The sequence below is a fragment of the Tachyglossus aculeatus genome (genome assembly GCF_015852505.1).
Source record: "Tachyglossus aculeatus isolate mTacAcu1 chromosome 12 unlocalized genomic scaffold, mTacAcu1.pri SUPER_6_unloc_2, whole genome shotgun sequence".
Lineage (NCBI taxonomy): Eukaryota > Metazoa > Chordata > Mammalia > Monotremata > Tachyglossidae > Tachyglossus > Tachyglossus aculeatus.
The window spans coordinates 14,790,229-14,807,540 of NW_024044829.1; the positions used below are offsets into that span (position 1 = coordinate 14,790,229).

The 17,312-nt window shown below is 44.5% G+C and overlaps 1 non-coding gene and 1 pseudogene across 1 annotated transcript; both read right to left on the minus strand.

The window, feature by feature from the left end:
• Positions 1 to 17,312, minus strand: part of LOC119921411 — a 34,666-nt pseudogene that overhangs the window by 5,025 nt on the left and 12,329 nt on the right.
• On the minus strand, positions 1,952 to 2,089 carry LOC119921474. The gene has a single exon (XR_005448512.1). It is a non-coding gene; the product is annotated as a small nucleolar RNA SNORA7 (small nucleolar RNA).

The window sequence follows — 17,312 nt, forward strand, 5'->3', positions numbered from 1 at the left end:
GACAGGATCACTAGTGATAGAGTGATCGCAGCCTGACCATGGCAGAATAAAATGTCAGCACCTCCAGGGATTGTATGTTCAGGAAACAGATCTGCAGCCAGGGACAGTGTCACACCTGAAATGATTGATGTTATTGGTAGTACAGAAATCCAGCTGCAGGTCAGGAAGCCTGCCAAGTAGCAGCAGAGGATAAGCAGAGTACAGACTCTGGGGGTCATGATGGTTGTGTAGTGTAAGGGTCTTCAGATGGCCACATAACTGTCATAGGATGTGCAAGCCAGAATTCCAACACCCACAGTAGGATGTAGAAGAATATTTGGGTTGTACAACAATTATAGGAGATTATTTTGAATCTTGTCAAAATGCTTACAAACGAGTTGGGTATGCATACAGAAATTTCTGAATTCAGACAGAATACAGACAGAAATGCAGACAAAGATTTCCAGGAGGAAGGAATTACGCAGGACGAAATACATAGGCATGTGAAGGTGAGGGACCAGGAGGGTGAGGGTGATGATGGTCAGATTGCCAGTGATGCTCAGCAGGTAGGCAACGAGAAAAAAGGAGAAAAGTCAAACCTACAAGGAGGGGTCATTTTTCAGACCCAGGAGGATGAATTTCATTACGGAGGTTCAGTTTCTCAGTGCCGACTTGATTCAGCCTTGAACTGCAAGGGAAGACCATGCAGGAACCACAAGTGAGAAAAAGTAGATATGGTAGATGGAATCATAATGCTCAGGCAGGTAGGCATCAGTGCTCCCAAACCTGAGTCAGTCAGTCAGTCATTCGTATTCACTGAGTGCTTACTGCATGCAATGCACTGTACTCAATGCTTGGGAGAGGATGGGATAACAATATAAAAGCCATGCTCCCTGCCTTCAACAAGCTTACAGTCTAGAGGGGGAGACAGACATTAATCTAAATAAATAAATAAATTCCAGATATGTACATAAATGTTGTGGGGCAGGGAGGTGGATGAATGAAGGGAGCAAGTCAGGATGATGCAGAAGGGAGTGAGAGAAGAGGAAAGGAGGACTTAGTCAAGGAAGGCCTCTCGGAGGAGTTGTGCCTTCAATAAGGCTTTGTAAGGGGGGGAGTGTCACTGTCTGTCAGATATGAGGAAGGAGGGAGTTCCAGGCCAAAGGCGGGATGTGGACTAGAGGTGGGCATGGAGACACACAAAATCGAGGTACAATCAGAGAGTTAACATTAGAGAAAAGTAGTGTGCATGCTGGGTTGTAGTAGATTACTGAGGGGACTTGGAGACCACGCCAAAGGGATGGATTTTCCACCCAAATGTGGAAAGATCCCGGACCTGGAAGTCAGAGGACCTGAGTTTTAATCCTGGCTCCACCACTTGTTTGCCGTATGACTTTGGACAAGTCACTTAATATGTCGGTGCCTCGGTTGCCTCATCTGTAAAATGGGGATTCAATACTTGTTCTCCATCGTACTTAGACTGAGAGTCTCATGTGGGATGGGGATTTATTTGACCTGATTAATTTGTATCTACCCCAGAGGTTAGAACAGTGCTTTACACATTGGAAGTGACTTATCAAATACCCTAATTAAAAGAACCTAAGTTCTCTGAATCCCAGGTCTGTGCTCTGTCCACTAGGGTACACTCCTTCCCCTTGTTAGTAATACTGCTACTAGAGAGTATTAAGCACTTTCTATGTGCCAAGAACAGGGCTGCCATATCTTGTCTTGTCTTATACCTATCATATCTTGTCTTATACCATAGAGTCATCTTCAACCCGTAGCAACGCCATGGACACATCTCTCCCAAAATGACCCACCACCATCTGCAATCATTCTGGTAGTGTAGCCATAGGGTTTTCTTGGTAACAATACAGAAGTGGTTTATCATTGCCTCCTTCCATGCAGTAAACTTGAGTTTTCACCCTTGATTCTCTGTGACGCCACTGCTGCCCAGCACAGGTGAGTTTTGACTTGTAGCAGGTTACCTTCCACTTGCTAGCCACTGGTCAAGCTAGGAATGGAATGGATATGCCTCTGCCTGACTCTCCCTCCTGCAGTTGAGACTGGTAGAGTACTGGGAACTCTTCAGGTGTGACTCTGAGAGGGGACTGGGTTAGATATGAGACAATAAATGAGGCTCATTTCCTGGCCCAGCCAGGGTTCACAGTCTGAAAGAAATGAGGGACAAATTCCTTTGTCTTTTACCAATACATCCAGGGATCACAAGGGAGTATGCTCTCCCTATTACGGCCCTGCCCCAGGCCAAGCTGAAGAGACTCCTCTCAATTACTAGAAGCAGTGTGGTCTAGTGGATAGAGCCTGGGCCTGGGAGTCAGAAGGACCTGGGTTCTAATCCCAGCTCTGCCACTTGTCTGCTGTGTGACCTTGGGCAAATCACTTCACTTCTCTGGGTCTCAGTTTCCTCATCTGTAAAATGAGGATTAAGAATGTGAGCCCCATATGGGATGGGGACTGTGTCCACCCATGTATCTACCCCAGCTCTTAGTACAGTGCTTGGCACATGCTAAGTGCTTAACAAATACTATATAAAATCCCATAAGGCCACCAATTCATTGGTTCTGTGGAATCCTAACTGTTGGCTCACTGTGACCTCCTACACGTTAGAGACAATGAAGAAAATCTTCTCTCGAGGGCAGTAAATTCTTGGAACTTTCTCTCTACCGAGGAGGGCAGACTTGGTTCAGAGGGGTTTCTTTGTGTGTTTCACAATCATGAGAATTGGGCGGGTTTTATCTGTTTTGCTGACTGCAGGCCTACGAAGAACTAGAAGCACCACAGACATGTGCTGCCATATATCTAAGATCAGAAGGCACTAATGATCCAAAACCCAAATCCCTTTGATGAATAGCCTTAAATTGAAAAGCTGGGAGATGGTGTCTGTACAGACAGTGGGGAAAGGAAGCCGCAAAACCTTTGATCTCATCCTCGGTCTTAATAAGCGTCAGAGTTTAAAAACAAAGGCTTCCTATGACTATTTTTATCGTTATTTTTATCATCACTGTTATATTTGTTAAGTGCTGGGAAGCATCATGGCCTATTGGAGACAGCACAGGCCTAGGAGTCAGAAGAAACTAGGCTTTAATCCCAGCAGTCAGTTGCTTGTTGTGTGACCTTGGCAAACCACTTAATTTCTCTGTGCTTCAGTTTCCTCAACCTTAAAATGGGGATACCAGTTCTCCTTCCTATTTAGACTGTAAGGCCTATGTGGGATAGAGACTTTGACTGACCTAATTGACTTGTGCCTTCCTCAGAAACTCATAACAGTGTTTGACACATAGTAAGCACTTAACACATACCACACTCCCCCATAAATTGCCAATCAACCTATCATGTGATAGTGTTTACTGGTCGAAAAACCTTGTATTCTGCACATGGGAAAGTATATCCCTGCCTTCAAGGAGTTTAAAATCTAGGGGAGGATACAGATAATTAATTACAGATATGGGAAGTGAGAGTATGAAATGTCTTGGACATGCTGAGTTTTAGGTTGTGGACAGACATCCAGGTAGAAATGTCCTGAAGGCAGGAGGAAAGAGGAACCTGGAGGGAGGGAGAGAGAACAAAGGAGGAGATGTAGATTTGGGTGTCATCTGCGTATAGAGCCCCACATGGAACAACCTGGTCACCTTGTATCCTCCGCAGCGCTTAGAACCGTGCTTTGCACATAGTAAGCGCTTAACAGATGTCATTATTATTATTATCATTATTATTATTATTATGAAGACATGGGAGCAAATGAGTTCACCAAGAGAGTGAATATAGCTGGAGAACAAAAGGGGACCAAGAACTTCTTTGGAGAAACTCATTCGCTACCACGGCTTCAACTACCACCTCAACGAAGATGACACCCAAGTCTACATCTCCTCCTTTGTTCTCTTTCCCTCCCTCCAGACTCCTATCTCCTCCTGACTTCAGGATATCTCCACCTGGATGTCCGCCTACAAACCTAAAACTCAACATGTCCAAGACTGAGCTCCTTATCTTCCCTCCCAAACCCTGTCCTCTCCCTGACTATCCGTCACTGTGGATGGCACTACCATCATTCCCATTTCACAAGCCTGCAACCTTGATGTCATCCCTGACTCGGCTCTCTCATTCACCCCACACATCCAATCCATCACCTAAAACTGCCAGTCTCACCTAAACCGCCTTTTCTCTTCACCTAAACTGCGACCTTGTTGGTACAATATCTCATCCTATCCTGACTGTATTACTGCATCAGCTTCCTTTCTGATCTCCCATCCTCCTGTCTCTCCCCACTTCAGTCTATATTGCACTCTTCTGCCCGGATTATCTTTCTACATAAACGCTCTGATCATGTCACTCCCCTTCTCAAAAATCTCAACCTCCACATAAATCAAAAACTCCTCACTATTGGCTTCAAAGCTGTCCATCACCTCGCCCCCTCCTACCTCACCTCCCTTCTCTCCTTCTACAGTCTAGCCCGCACACTCCATTCCTCTGCCACTAACATCCTCCCGGTGCCTTGTTCTCTCCTGTCCCATTGTCGACCCCTGGTCCATGTCGCACCTCTGGCCTGGAATGCCCTCCTTCCTCACATCTACCTAACTGGCTCTCTTCCCCTCTTCAAAGCCCTACTTAGTGCTCACATCCTTCAGTAGGCCTTCCCAAACTGAGCCCCCACTTTTCCTCTGCTTTTCCTCCTCCAATCCCCATCGCCCGACTCTCTCCTTCTGCTCTACCTCTTCCCTCCCCATAGTTCTTGCGTATATTTGTGCATATTCATTACTCTGTTTTATTAATTATGTGTAAATATCTATAATTCTATTTATCTATTTTGATGGTATTGATTCCTGTCTATTCGTTTTGTTTTGTTGTCTGTCTCCCCCTTCTAGACTGTGAGCGCATTGTTGGGTAGGGATTGTCTCTGTTTGTTGCCGAATTGTAGTTTCCAAGTGACTAGTACGGTGTTCTGCCCACAGTAAGCTCTCAATAAATATGATTGAATGAATGAAAGAACATACAGATACCATAACTCGTACCATAATATGATAACATATACCATTATCAATCAATCCTCAAGCAAGCACTTAATATGTGCCAGCCCTGGGATAGATACAAGTTCATAACTTTGGACACATTCCCTATCCCACATAGGGTTTATAATCTGAGTAGGAGACTATGTATCTTAATCAATCAATCAATCAATCAATCTTATTTATTGAGCGCTTACTGTGTGCAGAGCACTGTACTAAGCGTTTGGGAAGTACAAGTTGGCAACATATAGAGACAGTCCCTACCCAACAGTGGGCTCACAGTCTAAAAGGGGGAGACAGAGAACAAAACCAAACATACTAACAAAATAAAATAAATAGAATAGATATGTACAAGTAAAATAAATAAATAAATACAGTAATAAATATGTACAAACATATATACATATATACAGGTGCTGTGGGGAAGGGAAGGAGGTAAGATGGGGGGATGGAGAGGGAGACGAGGGGGAGAGGAAGGAAGGGGCTCAGTCTAGGAAAGTCTCCTGGAGGAGGTGAGCTCTCAGTAGGGCCTTGAAGGGAGGAAGAGAGCTAGCTTGGCGGATGGGCAGAGGGAGGGCATTGCAGGCCCGGGGGAGGACGTGGGACGGGGGTCGATGGCGGGACAGGCGAGAACGAGGCACGGTGAGGAGATTAGTGGCAGAGGAGCGGAGGGTGCGGGGTGGGCTGTAGAAGGAGAGAAGGTAGGTGAGGTAGGAGGGGGCGAGGTGATGGAGAGCCTTGAAGCCGAGGTTGAGGAGTTTCTGCCTGATGCGCAGATTGATTGGTAGCCACTGGAGATTTTTGAGGAGGGGAGTAACATGCCCAGAGCGTTTCTGGAAAAAGACAATCCGGGCAGCAGCATGAAGTATGGATTGAAGTGGGGAGAGACATGAGGATGGGAGAGCAGAGAGAAGGCTGATACAGTAGTCCAGACGGGATAGGATGAGAGCTTGAACAAGCAGGGTAGCGGTTTGGATGGAGAGGAAAGGGCGGATCTTGGCAATGTTGTGGAGCTGAGACTGGCAGATTTTGGTGACAGCTTGGATGTGAGGGGTGAATGAGAGAGCGGAGTCGAGGATGACACCAAGGTTGCGGGTTTGTGAGACGGGAAGGATGGTAGTGCCGTCAACAGAGATGGGAAAGTCAGGGAGAGGGCAGGGTTTGGGAGGGAAGACAAGGAGTTCAGTCTTGGACATGTTGAGTTTGACGTGGCGGGCAGACATCCAGATGGCGATGTCCTGAAGGCAGGTGGAAATGCGAGCCTGGAGAGAGAGGGAGAGAGCAGGGGCAGAGATGTAGATCTGGGTGTCATCAGCGTAGAGATGATAGTTAAAGCCATGGGAGCGATTGGGGTCACCAAGGGAGTGAGTGTAGATCTGAGTCTGAATCCCCATTTTACTGTTGAGGATACAGGGGCACAGAAAAGTTAAGTGACTTGCCCAAGGTCACTTGGCAGGCAAGTGGCAGAACAGGCTGTGATCTTTCTACTAGCCCATGTGGCTTCTCATGGGTAAATAGGTCATGGCCTAACATTGGGAAAGTATGTGGGACCAGCCCAATGTCCTATATTCTGGGGGCTTCTTGGATGTGGGCTTTGAATCTCCAGGATCTCACCTGTCTTTTGGAGGAGTGTGGCCTGGTGGAAAGAATCCCAGCCAGGGAGCCAGAGAACTCAGATTCTAATCCCAGTTCCAACACTCATCTGCTGTGTGACCTTGGGAAAATCACTTAACTTCTCTGTGTCTCAGTTACCTCATCTATAAAATGGAGATTAAGTCTGTGAGACCCATTTGGGTTATGGACTGTGTCCAATCTAATTTGATTGTCTTGTATCTACCCTATGCTTAGTACACTGTCTGGCACATTTTACGCACTTAATAAATACCATTAAATTAATTCTCAACTCTACACCCTGTCCTCACTCCCTCTACATCCCTTATACACCTGTGCCCTCATCTGTTAAGAACTTTGCTACCAACACATACCGACAAAGCACTTAATTACAGATCCTTATATGCTATTGCTTCCACAAACCAATACATTTAATGACTGACTTCCATGCTAAATTGTAGGCCCCTTCAGGGCAGGATCTTGTATACCAATTCTACTGTACCCTAAATTGCTTAGTACTGCGTTCTACACACAGTAAGCTCTCAATAAATACCATTGATTGATCAATTGATTAGATTCCCACTCTCCTCTATAGTGTAAGCTTGTTGTGGACAGGGAGCAAGTCTATCAACTCTGTTGCATTGTACTCTCCCAAGTGCTTAATACACTGTTTTGCACACAGTAAGCAGTAAGAAGTGCTTAGTACAGTGCTCTGCACATAGTAAGCACTCAATAAATGCAATTGAATGAATAAACACCATTGAATGATTAGAAAGATAAATTTTCAGTACCTTTCAGTAACAGAGGTGCAGAGGAAACTGTCTTCTCGAGATAGGCAAGACGGTTTGACTCACTCTTAAGAGGTGCAATTTCCTGATATGTGATGACTGAGAAAGTTCAGATAATTCTTTTTTTTTGTATTTCCCCCTTTATGAAAAAAATCAACTCTGAACAGTTGATCAGCAAGATTTTCACTTTCATTGGAAGGTTGAGAAACCCAACTAGAGCACAGAAAGAAGTACAACTCTTGATTGAGATAGATCCTGAAGCAAACATTCATGACAGAAAGTGTTTTATCTTAACACTGTGTAATGGGAAGATAAAGGCATAAAAGAAAGTATGTACAAAAGCTATTTACACAATGATTATTATTGTTTGGAAACGGGAGATCCAGGAAGGGAATTTGTGAATATAATCAGAACTGGTGTACAGAAAAGTTTTTCTGCAGGCTACTGGAAAGAACCTAACTGAGAATCAGAACACCTGGTTTCTACAGCTGTAACTCGGCCTTTTGGGTTTATGCCATGGGTGGTGAAAGTCAAACTTCTTCTAAACCAGCAAAGCTCAAGCCATTTGAGAGGCTAAATCAGAGCAACCCTAAGCCTCATGAAGAACACAGAGAGGGCACAGTAATTATTCCCACCCAAATGATAATAATATTAATAATGGTATTTGTTAAGCACTTACTATGTGCCACATACTGTTCTAAGTGCTGGGGTAGATACAAGGTATTCAGGTTGTTCCACATGGGGCTCACAGTCTTAATCCCCATTTTACAGATGAGATAACTGAGGCACAGAGAAATTAAGTGACTTGCCCAAAGTCACAAAGCTGATAAGTGGCAGAGCCGGGATTAGAACACATAACCTCTGACTCCTAATCCCGTGCTCTTTCCACTAAACTATGCTGCTTCTCAATAATAATAATATTAATGGTAATAATAATAACAACAATAATAATAATAATATTTGTTAAATGCTTACTATGTGCTAAGCACTGTTCTAGGCATTGGGGTAGATCCAAGGTATTCAGGTTGTCCCAAGTGGGGCTCACAGTCTTAATCCTCACTTTACAGTTGAGGTAACCGAGGCACAGAGAAGTGAAGTGACTTTCCCAAAGTCACATAGCAGACGAATGGCAGAGCTGGGATTAGAACCCATGTCCTCTGACTCCCTAGCTCATGCTCTTACTACTAAGCCATGCTGTTTCTTTTGTGGTATTCGTTAAGTACTTACTATATATCTAGCACCATTCTAAGGTCTGGGGTAGATACAAGTTAATCACGTCAAACACAGTCTCTGCCAAACATGGGGTTTACAATCTAAATAGGAGGGAGACTAGGTATTTCATCTTTATTTTACAGTTGAGGATACAGGCACAGAGGGAAACATGACTTGCCCAAGATCACCCAGCAGACAGGTGGCAGAGCAGGGATTGAAACCCAGGCCTGTGCTTTTTCCACTAGGCCAAGCTGCTGAAATGGAAAACATATTACCTGGGAAAAATTATCAGGAGAATCAACCCATCTCTGATGAACTTAAAACTCTACAAAAGCCCTAATACTTTCCCTCTTAGGGACTGAGACTTAAAGACGACTAGATCAAGTTTTGCTTCGTACAGCTTGATCCATCCAGAGGAACTCCAATTCCTTGAACTCTTCTCTTTCTTCTACCCAACAGTAAACACCAATTAGGGCTTAGGATGCACTGAAACTTTCTTCAGGTGCTTGAGGAAGCGGTTGTGTTGATAAGCACTTCTCCTTTCTGGCCCCAGTGATTTAAGTTCCATTTTTCTTAGTCGCTCCCCCTGCGTCTGGTTTGTAGCTTCTCGAAGTTCATTTCTCATGAGGAAGTCAATTCCTCTTTGGATTAAGTTGAAATGGCAATTAAATGAGTATCTGTCCCTGGGCGGGCTTTCTCATTTCAAAGGAACTGCTTCAGCTTTGTAGCAGTGCTCAGAATCAAGTCCTATGTCAGAAAACCCCCCCCAACAATATCCACTTTCCCTCCTATCTATCTGATTAAGTTGGATTAAGTTGAAATTACAGTTAATTATTATCTAGCTCTGGGCGAGTTTTCCCATTTCAAAAGAGCTGCTTCAGTTTTGTGGCATTATTCAGAATCAAGTCTGATAGAAAAAAAACAAAATCCACTTTCCATCCTGACTCTCTGTATTGTGGCAGCCATTTTGTTCAACAGGATTGGCCTTAAATTCAGTGGTGCAGATCTCCCCTGTGGGATGGGCCACTATGGAAACTGATGCTCTGTGGCCTTTTCTCAGTCGATCGATCAATTGTATTTATTGAGCACTTACTGTGTTCAGGGCACTTGACCAAGCACTTTGGAGAGTACCATATCACAGTTTTGGTATACGGGTTCCCTGTCCACAAGGTGCTTCCAGTTCAGAAGTTTCTCCTCTAGAAAGCAGGATGGGGCAATGCAAACATGAAAGGAGAAGTAGCTGGAGATGGCAAGTTTTCTCCAACCAATAGGACTCCAATTCCTAAGTAAAGAGAAGCTGACGATTGTCTCCTAAAACAGCAAATACAGGATCAATCAATCAATGGTGCTTATTTAGTGCCTACTATGTGCCAAACATTGTACTAAGCCCTAGGGAGAGTGCAACAGTGTTGGTAGAGACGTTCCCTGCCTGCAATGAGCTTTCACTCTATAGGAGGAGACAGACATTAATCAATCAATCGATGATATTTATTGAACTATTTCTGGGTGAAGGCCCTGTACTAAAAACTTGGGAGACATGCTACCTGCTCACAGTGAGATTATGGTCTTAAGGAGGACACAGACAGTCAGTCAGTCACTGGTATTTATTGAGAACTCAGTACGTGCAGAATGTATACTAAATGTTTGGGAGGGCATGATACAATGGAATTAGCAGACATCAATCAATCAATCAATCAATCAATCGTATTTATTGAGCGCTTACTATGTGCAGAGCACTGTACTAAGCGCTTGGGAAGTACAAATTGGCAACACAAAGAGACAGTCCCTACCCAACAGTGGGCTCACAGTCTAAAAGGGGGAGACAGAGAACAGAACCAAACATACCAACAAAATAAAATAAATAGGATAGAAATGTACAAGTAGAATAAATAAATACATAAATAAATAAATGGAGTAATAAATATGTACAACCATATATACATATATACAGGTGCTGTGGGGAAGGGAAGGAGGTAAGATGGGGGGATGGAGAGGGGGACGAGGGGGAGAGGAAGGAAGGGGCTCAGTCTGGGAAGGCCTCCTGGAGGAGGTGAGCTCTCAGCAGGGCCTTGAAGGAAGGAAGAGAGCTAGCTTGGCGGAGGGGCAGAGGGAGGGCATTCCAGGCCCGGGGGATGACGTGGGCCGCGGGTCGACGGCGGGACAGGCGAGAACGAGGTACAGTGAGGAGATTAGCGGTGGAGGAGCGGAGGTTGCGGGCTGGGCAGTAGAAGGAGAGAAGGGAGGTGAGGTAGGAGGGGGCGAGGTGATGGAGAGCCTTGAAGCCCAGGGTGAGGAGTTTCTGCCTGATGCGCAGATTGATTGGTAGCCACTGGAGATTTTTGAGGAGGGGAGTAATATGCCCAGAGCCTTTCTGGACAAAGATAATCCGGGCAGCAGCATGAAGTATGGATTGAAGTGGAGAGAGACACGAGGATGGGAGATCAGAGAGAAGGCTGGTGCAATAGTCCAGACGGGATAGGATGAGAGCTTGAATGAGCAGGGTAGCAGTTTGGATGGAGAGGAAAGGGCGGATCTTGGCAATGTTGCGGAGCTGAGACCGGCAGGTTTTGGTGACGGCTTGGATGTGAGGGGTGAATGAGAGAGCGGAGTCGAGGATGACACCAAGGTTGCGGGCTTGTGAGACGGGAAGGATGGTAGTGCCGTCAACAGAGACGGGAAAGTCAGGGAGAGGACAAGGTTTGGGAGGGAAGACAAGGAGCTCAGTCTTCGACATGTTGAGCTTTAGGTGGCGGGCGGACATCCAGATGGAGATGTCCTGAAGGCAGGAGGAGATGCGAGCCTGGAGGGAGGGGGAGAGAGCAGGGGCAGAGATGTAGATCTGGGTGTCATCAGCGTAGAGATGATAGTTGAAGCCGTGGGAGCGAATGAGGTCACCAAGGGAGTGAGTGTAGATTGAGAACAGAAGGGGACCAAGCACTGAACCTTGGGGAACCCCCACAGTAAGAGGATGGGAGGGGGAGGAGGAGCCTGCAAAAGAGACTGAGAAAGAACGACCGGAGAGATAAGAGGAGAACCAGGAGAGGACGGAGTCTGTGAAGCCAAGGTCAGATAGCGTGTTGAGGAGAAGGGGGTGGTCCACAGTGTCAAAGGCAGCTGAGAGGTCGAGGAGGATTAGGACAGAATATGAGCCGTTGGATTTGGCAAGCAGGAGGTCATTGGTGACCTTTGAGAGGGCAGTTTCCGTGGAATGAAGGGGACGGAAGCCAGACTGGAGGGGGTCGAGGAGAGAGCAGACATGTTCCTTGCCCATAAAGAACTTTAGTCATCAGGAGGAGATGGACATTAGTAATAATAATAATGGTATTTGTTAAGCTCTTACTATGCGCCAAGCACTGTTCTAAACTCTGGGTTAGATACAAGGTAATCCGGTTGTCCCACGTGGGGCTCACAGTCTTAATCCCCATTTTACAGATGAGGTAACTGAGGCACAGAGCAGTTAAGTGGCCTGTCCCAGGTCTCACAGCAGACAAGTGGAGGAGCTGGAATTAAAACCCACGTCCTCTGACTCCCAAGCCTGTGATTTTGCCACCAAGACACGCTGCTTAATCAATCAATCAATGGTATTTGTTGAGCACTTACTGTACTAAACTGTACAGTAAACTCTTGGGAGTGTACAATGCAACAGAGTTGGTAGACAAGTTCCCTGCTCACAACAAGCTTACAATCCAGAGGTAATGTACATATGTGCTGTGGGGTGAATATCATACTGGAAGCAACCTGGCCTTGTGGCTCGATCCTGAGCCTGGGAATCAGAAGGACCTGTGTTCTAATCCCAGCTCTGCCACACGTCTGCTACGTCACCTTGGGCAAATCATTTCACTTCTCTGGGCCTCAGTTCCCTCATCATTTGTAAAATGGGGATTAAGATTGTGTGCCTCATGTGGGACAGGGATTTCGTCCAATCTGATTAGTTTATATCTACCTCAGTGGCTAGAGCAGTGGTTGGCACATAGGTAAGCACTTAACAAATACTATTATCATTATTAGTGGTAGTAGTAGTATTAGTAGTAGTATTCAGGATATCGTCCTAGCCAGGGTGCATACGACTCCTTCCCCGGTTTTCCACTGGTATTCCATTTGTTTTCCATTGGATAGTTACCCAAGAGCAGGCAATGTCCTATGTGTCATTCATTCACTTATTCATTTATTCAATCATATTAATTGAGCACTTACTGTGTGAAGAACACTGCACTAAGCACTTGGGAGAGTACCCCTTCTAGACTGTGAGCCCGTTGTTGGGTAGGGACCGTCTCTATCTGTTGTTGATTTGTACTTCCCAAGCGCTTAGTACAGTGATCTGCACACAGTAAGTGCTCAATTAATACGATTGAATGAATGAATGAATACAACAGAACAATAAACAGACACACTCCCTGCCCACAATAAGCATATAGTCTAGAGGGGTACAGAGGTGTGAACAGAGCTGACTTTATTGCCTGGCCTCCACACATACTTGTCCCTGGTATATGCCCTCTCTCTGCCTAGAGACCCAAAGACAAAAATCCATCCATGAGCACAGCTGAGCCACCTTCCTGCCATGTGTCATTTTTAATTTCATTTATAGAATTTGTTAAGTGCTTACTATCCAGCAGACACTGTACTAAGAGTTGTGGTAGATACAAGTTCATTAAGTTTAATAAGTTTAATAAATATCATGTGGGGATCACAGTTTTAAATCCTCATTTTATAGATGAGGCAACTGAGGCACAGAGAACTGAAGTGACTTGCCTAAGGTAAAAAATCAGGTATGTGGTGGAATTAGTATTAGAACCTAGGTCCTCTGAATCCCGGGCCCATGATCTTTCCATTAGGCTACACTGCTTCTCAGAAAAGCTTGACAGCACACAAAGAGGTGGCTTTTATGTGTGCACAATAGAACTGAGATGGTGGGTTTTGCTTTAGCATTTTCAGTCCATGCTCACCCAAAGGTGAATTTTACATGTCAGCTTTGTGACCTTAGGAAAGTCACTTCAATTATCTGTGCCTCACTTACCTCATCTGTAAAATGGGGATTTAGACTGTGAGCCTCATTTAAGTCAGGGATTGTGTCCAACCCGATTTGCTTGTATCCACTGCAGCTCTTAGTACATTGCCTGGCACATAGTAAGCACTTAACAAACACCATTATTATTATTATTATTATGATTGTTACTATTAGGGTTGTCTTCTTTGAGTTCTTTGTGGCCGAGGAATATGTCTGTTTCTTGTTAAATTGTAGTCAGTCAGTCAGTCAATCACTTTTATTGAGAACTTACTGCGAGCAGTAAGTAAGTGTTAGGGTGAATACAACAATAAACTGACATATTCCCTACCCACATCGAGCTTACAGTCCAAAGGGGGTGATGCTTAGTACAGGAACATGCACACATTAAACGCTCAATAAATATGATTTATTGATTCAGTTCAAAAGACAAGTAGATAGGAAGCAGCACATCCTACTGCAAAGAGCACAGGCTTGGGAGTCAGAGGACCTGGGTTCTTGTCTGCGTTGTGACCTTGATTAATCACTTCACTTTTCTGTGCCTCAGTTTCCTCACCTAAAAATGGGAATGTAATAGCTGTTTTCCCTCCTATTCAGACTGTGAGCTTCATGTGGGAGAGAGTCCGATTTACTTTTATCCACCCCAGCATTGTGAATAGTGCTTGACACATAGTAAAAGCTTAGCAAATGCAATAAAAAACTATATACTGTATTAATGAGTGTGTATATGTGTCTGTATGTGAAATATAACTATATTTCTATACAAATTAATATATAATATATTTGGCACTGTATCTGCTTGTCTTCACCATTATAGTGTCCTTGATGATATGGACCATGTGTTTTCCTTCTACTAAATGGTGTTAAACATCTAATCTTGTGTTCTGAATACAGTATGTCCTCAATAAGTGTTCTTGATGATAACAATGATGATGTTACTATAAAATAATAATTGCTGATTTTATCATTATTAATAATACTGATCTTTGTTAAGTGCTTACTAAGAGTCAACCACTAGGTAGATACAAGTTAATCAGGTTGGACCCAGTCCCTGTCACACATGGGACTCAGTCTAAGTAGGAGGGCGAACAGGTAATGCATCACTGCTTTACAATTGGGGAAACTGAAGTAGAAGTAGAGAAGCAGCATGGCTCAAGGGAAAGAGCACGGGCTTTGGAGTAAGAGATCATGGGTTCAAATCCTGGCTCTGCCAATTGTCAGCTGTGTGACTTTGGGAAAGTCACTTCACTTCTCTGGGCCTCAGTTCCCTCATCTGTAAAATGGGGGTTAAGACTGTGAGTCCCATGTGTGACAACCTGATCACATTGTAAGCTCCCCAGTGCTTAGAACCGTGCTTTGCACGTAGTAAGCACTTAATAAATGCTATTATTATGAGGACAGAGTAGTTTAGTGACTTGCCCAGATTCAAACAGCAGGCAAGTAGCAGAGCCAGGATTAGAGCCCAGGTCCTCTGACTCCTAGGCCCGAGTTCTTTTCACTAAGGCACATTGCTCCTCAGTTACCCAAGTATTTGTTAAGCACTTTCTGTGTGCCAAACACAATGAGATCAGACACTGTCCCTGCTGCCCATGAGGCTCACAATCTAAGGGGGAGAGAGAACAGAGATCTTTACCCCGTTTTACAGATGAGAAATCTGAAGCACAGAGAAGTGAAGTGGTATGCCTAGTGTCACACAAAAGGCCAGTAACAGATCTGTGATTAAACAAACTGACCAAAAAGTCTGTTCATTACCCCAGCTCCCGGGCCCAGCTCTGAAACGCCATTATAATAATAATAATGGTATTTGTCAAGTGTTTACTATATGCCAAGCTCTGTTCTAAGAGGTGGGATAGATAAAATCTAATCGGGTTGGATACAGTCCCTGTCCCACACGGGTCACACATCCCCATTTAATCCCCATTTTCCAGATGAGGTAACTGAGGCCCAGAGAAGTGAAGTGACTTGCTCAAAGTCACAAACAGACAAGTGGCAGAGTGGGTATTAGAACCCAGATCCTTTTGACTCCCAGGCCCATGTTCTATCTGCTGGGCCACCCTGCTTCTCTATTGTGAATTGGAGACAGGAAAACAGAAGGGAGGACTGGATGGAATCTGTCCAGTCCTTTGCAAAAATTATTTAATCTGTGTCTTTCCTGAGAACACAAGGACCTGTTCCCTGAGGCCACAGAAAACCTCAAAAATTCCTACTGAGCCCAAACCAGAGCCCTCTGGAGAGATGATAAGACCATTCTTCAGGTGAGGTAGGTGAAAGTGCTTTATGGCTGATGGTAAGGTAACATTTCTTGTGCTGCTTTTAATTTTTTGCCTCTGCTCTCTGGCACCTTCATTTTAGGGAATTTTCATCAGGGAAAACTAACCTAGCCCCTAGAACTCCAAATCCTTTTAGCCAGGAGAGTGAAATGTGGGTCCAATTCTCTATCTTTGGAAGTGTTCAAGGATAGATTAGCCTCAAACCTGAATGATCTCCTTATTTGCCTACCTTCAGATGGACTATTACTCTATCAATTAATGATATTTATTGAACCCCTACTGTGTGTAAGTCACTGGTATTTATTGAGCACTTGCTATGTGCAGAGCACTGTACAAAGCATTTGGGAGAGTACAATACAAAGGAATTGTTAGACACATTCCCTCTCTACATTAAGCTTACATTTTATAGAGGGGGACACACATTACCAGAAGTAAATAAACTATGGGTATGTACAGTAAGAGCTGTGGGGCAAAGGGTGAGGTTAATATCAAGTGTTCAAAGGTTACAGGTCCAAGTGTGTAAGTGATGCAGAACGGAGAGGGAATCGGGGAAAAGAATACTTAAACTGGGAAGGCTTCTTGGAGGAGATGTCAGCTTAATAAGGATTTGAAGGTGGGGAGAGTGGTGGACTGTCAAATATGAAGAGGGACAGAGTTCCAGGCCAGAGGCCGGACATAGGTGAGAGGTCGGCAGTGAGAGAGATGAGATCGAGGTACAGTGACTAGATTGGTGTTAAAGGAGCAAGGTGTGTGGGCTGGACTGTAGTAGGAGAATCGGGAGGTAAAGTAGGAGGGGGTGAACTGATGGAGTGTTTTAAAGCTGATGGTAAGAAGTTTCTGTTTGTCGTGGAAGTGGATGGGCAACTACTGGAGGTTCTTGATGAGCAGGAAAACGTGGATTGAATGTTTTAGAAAAATGACACAGACAGCAGAGTGAAGTATGGACTTAAGTGGGGAGAAACTGGAAGCAGAGAGGTCAGTGGAAAGGCCGAAATAGTGATCAAGGTGGGATAAGATAAGTGTCAGGATTTAACGTTATAGCAGTTTGGACAGAGAGGAAAAAATTGGATTTTAGTAGCCATGCTGTGAAGGTTGAACGGACATGATTTGGTGACAGTCATTCATTCATTCATTCCGTTGTATTTACTGAGTGCTTACTGTGTGCAGAGTACTGTACTAAGCGCTTGGAAAGTACAATTCGGCAACAAAGACAATCTCTACCAAACAACAGGCTCACAGTCTAGAAGGGGGAGACAGACAACAAAACAAAACAAGTAGACAGGCATCAGTAGCATCAAAAACAGATAAATAGAATTATAGATATACACATATTATGAATAAAATAGAGTAATAAATATGTACAAATATGCACAAGTGCAGTGGGGCACGGAAGGAGTTAGAGTGGACTGAGGGAGTAGGGATGATGGGG